This window comes from Bombina bombina, chromosome 6 (assembly GCF_027579735.1).
Source record: "Bombina bombina isolate aBomBom1 chromosome 6, aBomBom1.pri, whole genome shotgun sequence".
Taxonomy (NCBI): domain Eukaryota; kingdom Metazoa; phylum Chordata; class Amphibia; order Anura; family Bombinatoridae; genus Bombina; species Bombina bombina.
In genome coordinates, this window is record NC_069504.1 from 295,151,887 (window position 1) to 295,166,023 (window position 14,137).

The window sequence follows — 14,137 nt, forward strand, 5'->3', positions numbered from 1 at the left end:
CCTTTCCCATTGACTCTAATTTATCTACATTTACCTGAATGCGCACCCTACCTATATTTACATTGCTGAACTGATTTTAAATATTGTACTACAACTGCTTGGATTATACTAAAAACGGATTTCTTGAAAAAGGTTTTTATCTTCTATTTTTCTCTTTACTCTACCTTACATGAATATGGAGGACTACCCAGATTTGGCAACCTTACCGGAGACTACCTCAGCTATCCCTGATGGAGATGAAGTAAACACAGATACATTTGTATATACAGATGAAGACGTGAACAGAATCCTTGTTGCAGCAGACCTGAGTGAGTTGAGGGGTGAAACCCCAATCAATGTATATCATAAATTACTTAATTTGAGGAAGAGGCTAACTGATTTCCACTTACATGCAGTTTATCTCTCTAACTATCATAGAAATAAACAAATCCCTAGGGGTTTTAGGTTGAAAAATGTTCCTACTATTGGTCGTTCCAATCCTGAGTTTTGTCGCAGGTGGTGTTCTATTTTAAACAAGTGCTCCTATGACCTCATATTATTGGTCATAGAGGAAGTGACTAGATTAGAGAATAAGATGAAAATAGAAATTGATGCTATTAAATCAAGCAGTTTTGAGATCATGACCGGCGACAAAACTCAGGATTGGGTCACTAAATTGGAAACACAAGTTAAAAATTATAAAAGTGACCTTGTGAGTTTTAAAAACAGAAAATTAACATCTGTGGAAAGTGATTACAGAGAGAAACGTGTGTACAGATGGCTGTACGGCAAAGACCAGGACACATTCCATGGTAGGCGCAGATTCAATAGGACTAGAAATATACTTGGTTTTATTGATACTAGTGGTGGGGACTCATCTGAGGGTGATACAAATGAAGATAAACAGGACAGACAAGCACCAGGGTCAAATACGGCTTCTTTTTCTGGGGTAACGACCAGAGCAGCCGCAAAACCACCACTAGGATCAAATGTAAGAAAAGACACAAGAGAACCCACATTAGACGGGGGGGATACAACAAAAAAGCGAAACCCAAAGAAAAAATAGACATTGTGTTTAACCTCAGTGACCGCTGTCTTACTGAGGCTGAACATAGTGTATTGAATCGTGGTCTTTCGTTTGTATCGACCCCCAAATGTGATAAATTTGACAAAATTGTAGATGCCCATAGTCTGCAGAGGAAGTTAAAATTAAAAGAATTTTTTAAGGATAAAGAGATAACTACCTGTGATGAATCTACTTTTAAGCCTAAATCTACTTTTGAACCGGCCACTACTCACCCAACTATCAAAGGTTACACACGTATGATCTGTCATGATATTGACATGGATCAGGACACATCAGGTTTCCCTAATTTATCCCCTGATGAGTTTAGGGCCATTAGGGATTTGAGTGATGACAAGTCAATTATCATAAGACCTGCTGATAAAGGGGGAGGGATTGTCCTTATGAATTACCATGATTACCGTCAGGAGGCTCAACGCCAATTAGCTGACAACAAAGTTTATATACGTCTGAAGGGCAATCCCACAATTGCTTTTAAGAAGCAAATTGATCAGTCCCTGAGATCTGCAAGGGAGGCATGTGTCTTGAGTGACAAGGAATATGATTTTTTAACTGTGGACTCCCCCATAGTCCCAGTACTTTATCTGTTACCTAAAGTCCACAAAACACTTGACCAACCCCCTGGCAGACCTATTGTGTCTGCCAGGGGTTCATTGTTTTCTAACATAGCCAAATATATTGACCATCACCTTCAACCAGTGGTTAAGGACACATTCGCTTACTTACAGGATTCCCCTAGTCTAATCAATATTTTGAAGGCTTTTGATTCCCTACAAGTTGATGACATCCTAGTCACCATGGATGTGGATAGCCTGTACACCTCCATCCCTCATGTGGGGGGGGTGCAGGCTGTCAGGTCCATGGTGGTGGGATCTCATCTGTATAAGGGACCTCCCATTGAATTTTTGTTGCACCTTTTACAGATTTGTTTAGAGAAGAATCACTTTAAATTTGAAAGGGACTTCTACTTGCAGATCTCGGGGACTGCCATGGGTTCAAATATGGCTCCCACGTACGCCAACCTCTACATGTCCTGGTATGAGCATTTTTTAATGCGACCCCAGGACAAAATGGAGGTGGTGTATTACACGAGATATATTGATGACGTTTTTTTGATCTGGCGTGGAACCCCGGAAACCCTGATATCTTGGGTAAATGGTTTAAATAGTTTATCTAGCCCAATCAGATTTAAACTTGAGTATGACACTGATAAAGTACACTTTTTGGACCTTAATATTTTTAAGGTAATTGATAAGGAGGTGTGTAGGTTTGGTACGTCTCTCTATACCAAGCCCACCGACCGCAATTCCCTATTAGATGCACGGAGTTATCATCCCACACACCAAAAGAAAGGGATAGTAGCCTCCCAGCTCACTTGGATTCTGCGCAACAATACTGAGGCACATAATAGAACAACACAACTAAATGAGATGTCAGAGAAATTGATTGTACGTGGATATGATAGAAAGATGGTTATGGACATTAAGGAAGGAGCCATAAAACGATTTGAGGAAAATGTGATCAGAACAAAAGAAATAAATAACTCAGAGGAGAAGATCAACTTTATAACCACATTTGATCCAATGCACCAAAAAGTTGCTGGAGCAATCTCTAAACATTGGGATTTAGTGCATTCAGATATGTCTTTACCATTCGTGAAACAACAACATCCTAGAATGGTGTACCGAAGAGCGAAAAACTTGCGGGACTTGCTAGTGAAAATGGATCCAACTAGGTGCTATGAGAATACTACTTGGCTAAAATCCAACAAAAAAGGCTGCTTTAAATGTGGTGACTGTGTCACGTGTGACAGTATGCTGAAAGGGGACACTTTCCAGCACCCACATACAAACAAGCGCTATAAAATCAAACACAGACTTTCATGCATGAGTACCCATGTGATTTACATGCTGATTTGCCCCTGTCCCCTTGTTTATATAGGAAAAACGGTCACTACGTTTCGGGAGCGAATGGCCAATCATCGCTGTGCGATCAGGGAAGCCATCAAAAATGGCGACTCTGATTAGCCAGTAGCACGCCATTTCGCCAGACATAAACATGGTGTATCAACTCTAAAAGCCATGTTGATTGACCAAGTACCACCATCGACAAGGGGAGGTGACAGGGGCAATCGACTTCTAAGGATGGAGACAAGATGGATTTATACTTTGGATACTATAGCACCTAGGGGATTAAATACTATGCTGGATTTCTCGCCATTCTATACCGCGAGTTGATCTAACCTCTCTGCATGGATTATAACTGTTCATTCTATCTTAAACCATATCCATAATCAATTACTTTTAAATATGACTTTGTATTGCTACTACTTTTAGTTCATAAGGCCTCAGGTATTTTCTGCCATATTCCAGGAGACACTAAGAATACACTAATTAATTGGTTGCAGATATGTGTATAAACTATTTATTACACAGGATTTGGGGTGTTTGATCATGATGTTTTCTCCCATCTCCCATATAATTGATTATTGATGCTAATATAGTGTGACACACATATATATAATTACCATTAGTTAAACAAACTCAGTGTATGATTAAAAAGTATCTGCATATTCATGTTCTTATATCACGCTCGATCATTCATGATCGACTACCTTTGTTGTTTTTAATACACTGGCACTCTGTTTTATGGCTAACTACAGCATTTTATAGCATTCTGTAACATGGACAAGAGGATCTCTTTTACAATGTTCGAGTTAAGGATTTGTGTTCTATTAGATTGACACTTCCTCATTGTCCATGTTTATCGTAAGACAACAAACAGTTGTCACCATGGTAACCGGCGTCACCACGTGGTTCACGTAGATGACGTAACTTCCGGTCACATGACTTCCGGATCTGCACCATGCGGGCCTCGGCTGCGGCTTGGCGCCATCAGAAGCCACTGGGTTATTTAAGGTGAAGGGGTATTGTATGTGTTATACTGCTTTTTGTACATCCAAATTGTTTGTATCATGCATTTGAGAAAGGAGGTGGAATGCCTCCGAAACGTCATGCATTCTTAACTTAACTTATTAAATGTTATGTTTTATCCTGAACCAGTGAGTGCCTTTTTTCTACATACATATTTGATGATCCTTTGAAGTGCACCCTGGAAGCTGCTACATTTGTATATGGAGTGCCTTTCCCATTGACTCTAATTTATATATATATATATATATATATATATATATATATAGATAGATAGATAGATATATATACCTATGTATCTATATGAATAGATATATACAGTTATAAGTATATACAGTAGATACATATTTAAAATATAAATAACGTGTATGTGAAGAACTTTGGAATGTGAAATATTAACAACTCCTCTCAGGTATAGCAAAGTCTTATAGTTAGCACGCGCCTGGTTTCGCTCACGCTAAAAAGTTTAAAAGAGGAATAAATACAATCCAACAGCAAAATATCTTTCTCCATTTGGCTTTATTATGACATAAAGATCAAGGTCATTATATTGTGCTGTTGGATTGTATTTATTCAAGATTTGTGTGGGAAGATGCAACGACCCTTCCATACCGACACTTGTTGAGAGTGTTGGTGAAGTGCTGGTAACTATATGTGTATACTTTTTAAAATAGGAGACCTAAATATGTGTTCTGCTAAAGTAAAATAATTAAAATCATGTATTGTTTAATGTTTAAAACAAAACCACAACATATACATTCAAGAAAGGAAAAAAAGTATTAGATTTCATAAAAGATATAAACTTAGCTCTCTTGATTTCTAAGCACTGTTTGAAGATATGCACTTTTGAAATTAAATTAATTTTATGTTCATTCAGATCACTGCTATTAGCACTGTTTGTCCTAGCCTCAAATCAATTGTCAAAATGTGTCAAGCAGGGGAAATTATTGCTTTGGCTGTCACTGACATTTAAATAAACTGAATAAGTTTCCTATCAAACATTTCAAATTCAGTGTATGTAAATTGTGTTACAGATTTTTTTTTATTACGTGGTTTCCACATAAATATTACTTAAGTAAAGCACATATTTCTCAAAAATCACATGGCAGTCGAAATATAAAAGTATATTTCAATAGTGGAAATTTCAAGTAATTGATTGAATCGAGGAGGGCCAATGACCTCTTATGTGGTTTTTGATGCCTTTGACATTTTGTATTATACAATTTAGTGTGCAATGTCTTAGATGGCCTATATGTCTTAGAGGGCCATAAGAAGCCCTTGATGTACCCACATAATATATGCCTATTTTTTTTTTCTTTCAGACAACGCATTTTAGAAAATAACTTTAGTTTGTAGGAATACCACAATATGAGAGAACACCGCCATCTTAAATGCAAAAATATAAACTTTTTTTGCCATTTTTGATGTAGTACTATGTATGTGGAAATTCAAGAGTCATTATTTCCTAAATATTTGAAGTTGACAATTCATTGTCCCACAATTGGCATCATTTCCCCTTTCCAAACAACCAAAAGTTAGGATTTTATATCTATATTTTTCAATAAAAATTAATAATTGAAAATCGGAAGATTAATATTTTTGTGGTAAGATATTTTATACCTACATCATTTGAAAGGTCAGTGATCTGAGGGGTGATGTAAGGGCTGTCAAAGACCTCACCCTGTCCCAGGCTCAGAAATGTCCTTACTTACCAAAGAGTTCCTGATTATCAGTGATATCTCCACACGGGGTATGGCAGCAACAGTTGTAGTTCTGGCTAAAGCCAATTGTGGAGAAAGAGGCTGCAATATGCAACACAGAGGTTCTCAGGGATCTGGATGAGAAAATGGACACAGAATGATGACACATGGTCGTCATCTGCACTGGGGAATGGATGTGCATTACAACATGGCTTGCCATGTGCATCCAAGAGGTTAAAAACTCTGAGTGAACAGTCAAGGTATGCCATGTTAGGCCAAAATAGGGTTTTAAGGCTTAAGAGTAGTTCAAATAGAAATGTCAAAATCTCCTTTGAAAAGTGTTTACTAATGGATTGAAAATACACAATCAAATTGTCTCAGTACATTGTATAAGGGATCCTAAAGCATCACAAAGGCACTTATAGAACCAATAGACACAGTAGAGTTGCATAACCAATAAATGCATAATAAATAAACAATGCAAATTCAAATGAGTAGTAGGTTTCTTTCTAAAAATCTTAAAGTTAGTTCTATTTTCCCTCCCACTGCATCATGTGACAGCCATAAGTCAATCACAAAATGCATGTGTTTTTTCTGTGAATCTTGTACATGTTCAGTATGAGCTGGTGCTTTAGAAAGTAGCCATATAAAAAGATTGTGCACATTTAGACAATGGAAGTAAATTGGAAAGTTAAGTGTCCATTTAATATAAAGTGATTATCAAGAGGTTTTTAGATAGATTTGAATTGATTCAACTTTTAAAATCTCACAAAAAGCTGTGTTAGTCAGTTGTTATGGAATTTGTAATGGACTGGAATTGAGATCATTATACTATGACAAATGTCCATTGTAGTTAACTCTTTTTTTTTATATATTATTTTCAAAATGTATTGTTTTTTTGTTGTTTTTTGCTTTTTAAGATCATGTTCTTGTCTTGATTAAATCAATGTTTGTTAGACATGTGCACTTTTAGAAATTTGGCATACATTTCTTTAAATGAATGCCGAATATGGCCACGGGTTGTGGAGTTCAGCTGCTTTTGGAGTTGAATTTATTAATCTAACTTGGCAACACATACAGATCTGTTTAGAGTGAAAAGTCATGTATATGTGCGCTAACAGCTAAAGGGGTTAAGAGGTTAATAATAAAATGGGCTCTGATATAAAACGTAAATCTGTAAAATTCTAGATGGTATGTAAAAATGTGAATGGTATAAAATATTTAATATTTATTATCTTCACATGTACATATTAAGTATATATAAACATTGCTAAAAATAGTACAAATGACCGGTCATTGAAAATATTTATAAGTTGGATAACAATACTTCTTAAAAGGATAAATAACAAAGAAACCCTTATTAAAACAATTGCTAAAATAAGGTATTGTGCACACAGAATAACCAAATAAAACACAAAGAGAGCTTGATATCAATGTGCAGTATAAGCCAGATATCAAAAAATATGATGCGTGGTGATATGTGCAAAATCGCTTATGGATACAGTCTTATATCGATTAATATATGGCAGTCTTTTAAGCTTAATAAAGGCTTTATAAGAGACACTGAATGATCCTTTGTAAGGTGCACTGAAAAGACCAATACTATACAATCATTATGTATATCACTTAGGCTATCATGCTGATTCGTAATTGCTTAGATATCCCCTGGAACCTAACTTCCCTTGTAGTGTGTTTCCTTTAGAAATTAACACACGAAACGGGCTGTTATACCTCTAAGTGCATACCTTTAGTATGAAGGATTGTTCGTAACCGTTGCCTTACCGTGCTGGAACCAGGGCACAGGTGTCTATGCAGCTCCGCCCGTTGTTTCCTGGGTCGTGACGTTAACAGCTCACATGGTAATATAGAGGCTGATCATAGAGTGGTGACGCCAAAAGTAGTTTTGTAGGAAGCCTAAAATCCTTACTCTGCGCAGAGATATATGAAAGTATCGTTCAAGTAAAAGAGTTTGTTTAGAATCCAAATTAATCCTTCAAATGGATTTGTATTTTTGCAGATTCACAACTATTGCTGATACCATACCAAATACAGATCTGGATTTGCACACATTTATGTGTGTTGCACTATTAGACAAATAAATCCATCTTTGAAAAAAGGCAAAATGCCACTTCCTACAGCCACATTCAACATTTGCTTAGACAAACAAACGTCACGTTTCTAAAAGTGCACATGTCTAAGTTTGTTCCTTTTCACCAGTAAAGTATAGTATGCATAGGACTAGTGAGAGTACAAAAAAACAATACTTAAGTATTAATTTAAATTTAAAGAGTTTTCACTAAATGTATATAATTATTTTATTTTATTTTTCCCTCCATTATTTTTGTTGTATATATGAGATATGCTTTTAAAGCTTGCTATTTCATAACAGAGTTAAAAATCTGGGAGTTCTGCCATGCTTAATTACATTTTGGGATTTCTATAAAAAAAAATAAAAAAAAAACAGCAACTGTTATATGAATTCAATCGTATGACAAAAATCTATTTGCACTAATATGAGAACTTTTTATTCATAGAAAAATATATTTTAAATTCCCATTTGAATCTAAGGAATATATTTAGTGGGACATAATTACAGAATCTTAAGAGACCGCAAAAGCACCAAGTAAAGTTACCGTTCATAATGATTCTGGTTATACTGATGCGGATTGGAATTCCATTATATTAAGAACACTTTTGGCATATGTTTACATTGTGCAATAAACCATTAATACATTTGTAGCCATTCCAATCAGTCCGAAAAACATACACCTAGATTACGAGTTTTGCGTTAGAAGCTGTGCGGTGCTAACGAGCAGTTTATGCTCACAACTTACTTACAGACAGCGCTGGTATTACGGGTTTTTTACAAACCCGGCGTTAACCGCAAAAAAGTGATCGTAGAGCAAAATTTTGCTCCACATCTCACCTCAATACCAGCGCTGCTTATGTTAGAGGTGAGCTGGCTAAATGTGCTCATGCACGATTTCCCCATAGGAATCAATGGGGGAGAGCCGGCTGAAAAAACACCTAACACCTGCAAAAAAGCAGCGTAAAGCTCCTAACGCAGCCCCATTAATTCCTATGGGGAAAATACATTTATGTCTACACCTAACACCCTAACATGAACCCCGAGTCTAAACAACCCTATGCTTACACTTATTAGGCTCTAATCTGCCGCCCCCAACATCGCCGACACCTACATTATATTATTAACCCCTAATCTGCCGCTCCGGACACCGCCGCTACCTACTTATGAACCCCTAATCTGTTGCCCCCAACATCGCCAACACCTACATTATATTTATTAACCCCTAATCTTCCGACCTCAATCTCGCCTCAACCTAACTACATTTATTAACCCCTAATCTGCCGCCCCCAACGTCGCTACCACTATAATAAAGTTATTAACCCCTAAACCTAAGTTTAACCCTAACCCTAATCCCCCTAATTTAAATATAATTTAAATAAATCTAAATAAAATTACTACAATTAACTAAATAATTCCAATTTAAAACTAAATACTTACCTATAAAATAAACCCTAAGCTAGCTACAATATAACTAATAGTTTATTTTTATTTTACAGGCAACTTTGTATTTATTTTAACTAGGTACAAATGTTATTAAATAGTCATTAACTATTTAATAACTACCTAGTTAAAATAAAGACAAATTTACCTGTAAAATAAAACCTAACCTAAGTTACAATTGCAATTAAATAAAATTATCTAAAGTACAAAAAAAACAAACACTAAATTACAGAAAATAATAAAGAAATTACAAGATTTTTAAACTAATTACACCTAATCTAATCCCCCTAACAAAATAATAAAAGCCCCTCCCCCAAAATAAACAACGCCCTACCCTACACTAAATTACTTTTTGCGGGGCATTGCCCCAAAGTAATCAGCTCTTTTACCTGAAAAAAAAATTACAATTCCCCCCCAACATTAAAACCCACCACCCACACAACCAACCCTACTCTAAACGCACCCAATCCCCTCTTAAGAAAAGCTAACACTAACCCCCTGAAGATCACCTTACCGGGAGACGTCTTCACCCAACCGGGCCGAAGTCCTCAACGAAGCTGGGAGAAGTCTTCATCCAAGCCGTCTTCCAGATGGGCAGAAGTCTTCATCCAGACGGCATCTTCTTCATCCATCCGGCGCGTTGCGGGTCCATCTTCAAGACATCCGACGCGGAGCATCCTATTCTTCCGACGGCTAAACACAGAATGAAGGTTCCTTTAAATGACGTAATCCAAGATGGCGTCCCTTCAATTCCGATTGGCTGATAGAATATCCCTGTTCTCCTTGAAAATTCCAGTAGGATCTCTGGGCAGCCTCCGGTAGGTAGTTGGATCTTTTAATTCTTATAGGGCTTCCTCCCTATAATCCTTATTGTTTTGGAGGACTATAGCTCCTCCCTTGTCTGCTTCTCGGATAATGATGGTAGGATCCTTTGACAGAGTTTTTATCGCCTGTTGCTCATCTTAGTACAGTTGTTATATCCAAAAGGTTTTTGCTGTTTAGTGGTTTCTTCCATCCTTTGTTGTGTTAATCTGTGATAGGTATGAATACTGGCATTACTGCTTTGTGGATCAAAGGTCTACTTTTTCTTAAGTGTTGTTGGCACTTGTGCTGTATCCTCAGTGTTCCCAAAAAACTCTTTTAGCTTTAATTGTCTCTGGAATTTTTGCAGATCAATGATCATGGCAAAATCGTCCGTGTAGGTATGAACGTCAGACTCTTATTGAGCACCTTGCTCTCTATTGTAGTAAGGGTCCTATCACTTAGATTAACCACTATATTTAATTCCGGAGATTGTGAGGTCTTGGGGGTTTCCTTTTTGTACCCATTCCTTCTGTGATGGGTTCTCAGCCTACCCTGTTTTTTTAACAAGTGGTAACCCCTATGCTAATAGATGGCTCCACATTAGGTGTGGTGTCAGGGGTTTCCCCCTCCGAGCTTGTTCCAGATGAGACTCACATTGCTAGAATTCTGCCTTACGTCCAACTATTTCAAATTTGATAAAACATCTTTACTTACAACTCACAGGGATGGTGATGGGGTCTAAAGTGGCCCCATCCTACCCAAAACTTTTCACGGCGGAATTTGAGACCCATGATACCATACTTTTCCAGGACCCAAAGATTACATTATTTAAATGATACATTGATGATTTGATAATCATCTGGCGAGGTACTGAGGAGGAATTAATGAGGTGGTTCCAACAACCAACAACTAAACAACTATCCCCTGCCATCAAATTCAAGATCAACTACAGTTTGAGCACTATAGACTTTCTGGATCTGCGCCTCTACAAGGGTAATGGAAAGATACAGTCTACTCTGTTTAGGAAGGAGACAGACAGAAATTGAATTCTTCATTATACCAGTTGTCATCCACCAGTCCTTAAAAGGGCACTTCCAAATTCACAATTCAAAATGGTATTGAGAAATAACACTGAGGAATTGAACCTACAGAGACAATTTGAAGAGATGAAGTGCAGATTCACAGACAGGGGATATCGATAAAAAGAATTGGATCAAATGAAGCAGTCCGCAATGGGTACTTCAAAAGACAAAGAAGAGAGACCTACACAATCAAGATTGACTTTTACCACAACATATACACATGGTAAACAAGATGTGGTGGAAAGTCTAAGAAAAAATGGGCAAATAATAGCCACAGACCCTATGCTACCATTTCGGGATACTCCACCCCCTTGGGTATGTTTTAAAAGAGCAAGATCTCTGAGGGATAGCTTAGTCCACACCAACCTTGTACAATGCTATGAAAAGACTACCTGGCTACAGACCAGCAAGAAAGGCTGCTTCAAGTCTATGGGTTGTACCACCTGTTATGGACTAATACAGGAAGCTTTGATAACATAAAGTATACAATTAGGTACAGTGTGCCTTTAAATGGACATGAACATCAAAAACATTTTTTTTTTTTTTAAATAGTTTTTTTATTGAGGTTTTTGCGTAGAACATACATAAAACACAATACACCATTTTGGAAAAAGAACAAAATACAAAATACAAACATAGGTACCCGAAAAATTTCGGAAATCATATAATAGCTTGGTGAAAGGCTAAAGAAACCTCGATTTTTCAATAATACAGCACATGTGACTGACCTGTTAGGAACAAAGATTCAGGCCCTATGGGCCAAAAATATGAAAACTAATAGCTATCTAATGGTCAGGAGTCTAGCTCGCTAGGAGCTACAAAGTATATCATGCGTAACTGGCCTATGAGGAGCTTTGATTTAGGCCCGATGGACCTAGAGTATAGGAAATAATAAATAACTGATGACCATAAATCTAGTTCTTTAATAACTTCAAAAGGAGCATGAATACATGTATAATAAGTGGGGGAAGGGGGATATTCAGCGGGTAAGCACCGCTATGTATATTAGGGAAAGAGTGGAGGGCGGAGCTATAGGAATATAGGAGTATGGTAGGAGACTTGGAGGGGCCTGTTAATCTTGGTACTGCAGCAAAGTAAGTGGGCTAAGATATCTAGTTACCCAGCTATGAGTTATTAGTCATGTGAACAGGTGGCAAATGCCTACCACTTGGGAGCCTATGCTTAACTAATATAGCCATTCTGCAAGTAAATATTGCTTCGTGTATTTCACATAAAACCTATAGGAACTGTATTCTATGCTAGTCCCTTCGATTACAAAGGTGAACATACAAAACATGAACCTACTAATCGTAGAGAGCTGTACATAGAGCAAGGTTAACAAGCACTAACACATAATGGTGTATAATATTAACTGCAAAGGTGTCTATTCATAGCAACAATATTAACTGTGCAGGCTGAATGAGCTGTGGAGTTAGCTAATACCGAAATCTAAATCCTTACTACAAGTAAATGGATGTAATCAGTGTACATCAGATATGCCATTATAAATGTATATACAGAAAAGGGCAAACCTATGTCAACAGGTGTCTATAGAGTTATAAGACATATAGCAAATTTTGTACAGTCTGGACACCATCATATAGGGTTTAATTATGATAATGGTCTGTTCTACTGTGTAGTCTAAATACTTGGCTTTTAACGGCTAAGCTTTATTGCCTATTACAGGCAAGACTTATAATTAAGAAGGACCACGTGGGACCAAATATAGCTATCTTCTAGATTTGGGCTTGAAGATAAATACAATTACTTATAATCAACATAGTAGGTAAGTTAACTAGTCAATGTAATGTCTCTTATCCGAAAAGGCAGCATCTATTATTGTGGTATCAATTCCTCTTCATAAAACTAAAAGGGCGCTATATAGTTTGAAGGAGTGACATCGTATGAAAAGGCTTACAGATTCAAGGGCCATATATATCTCTAAGTGTTCAAAATTCAAACCACTACATATCCTCCCGCTAATTTAAAGAGTGAATAATTTATAAGTTATTATATACTTGTAACATATCAACCGGTAATGTAGAATTAGATCTGTATGGAGCGAATATTAAAGAATATGACTTTTCCTTTCCATATGTTAAGCTGGACTATAAATGTTCAAGCAATTCTAAATTTATAACAACCTATGGCAGCCCTATATACTACTATGAGTTACCCAGGTGGGAAAGTATTGTTAAGAGAGGCACATTTCACCCTTCTACTTACATGGACCCTCTGCAGATATTTTAAGCTTAAAATTCAGATAAACATACAGAAATAATAGCAGTATCCCTGGGAAAATTTGAATATGTGAAATAGGAGCATTGTAGTGTTAGGGGGAATCCGGGGAGTAAATTAATGTTGTACATATAGGGTGAGCACAAACAGATATACTAAAAATGCATAAATTAACAATGAACAGAACTTTTAAAGAGCCTAAGTGAGCTGATCTTCTGTTAGTCAACATAAGAGCCCGAGCATAAATATTAAGGCTAGTATGCTTCCCACACTGTCAGACTTATGACTTATATACAACATTTAAATAGCAATTGCCATATATAAAAAAAAGTGAACATAGGCCATCAGATAGATGCTAACTATAACAATGTAAATCTCAAGACACCAAAAACATTTTACTGAGATACGCAGTTAAAGTCATGTAGGGCTCTGGGAGCAACAGACCTGAAATTAAATTATAACACTGAGATCTCTGTGACACAAATAGGGCAACATTTGTTGGGCAAGAGCATATGTGGACAATTCAAGAAGGCTAGGGATCTGATGCGTTTACTGTTTAATGTTTTTCACGGATCTGACCCTCAAAGCACTGACAGTCCAGGCTACTGTAAATAAATGAAAATTTTCTGAAAGATAATACTAAATGTCCTGTGGCTGAATATGATCAAGTAGTGATCTCACTTTAGGACATCGAGACAGATAGGAAGGATTTACCCCACTCCGGTCCTGAGAGCTGTTGTCCAGCTTGAAGCTATTTGCCAGCCGTGCTGTAGCCCAGGCAAACATGCATG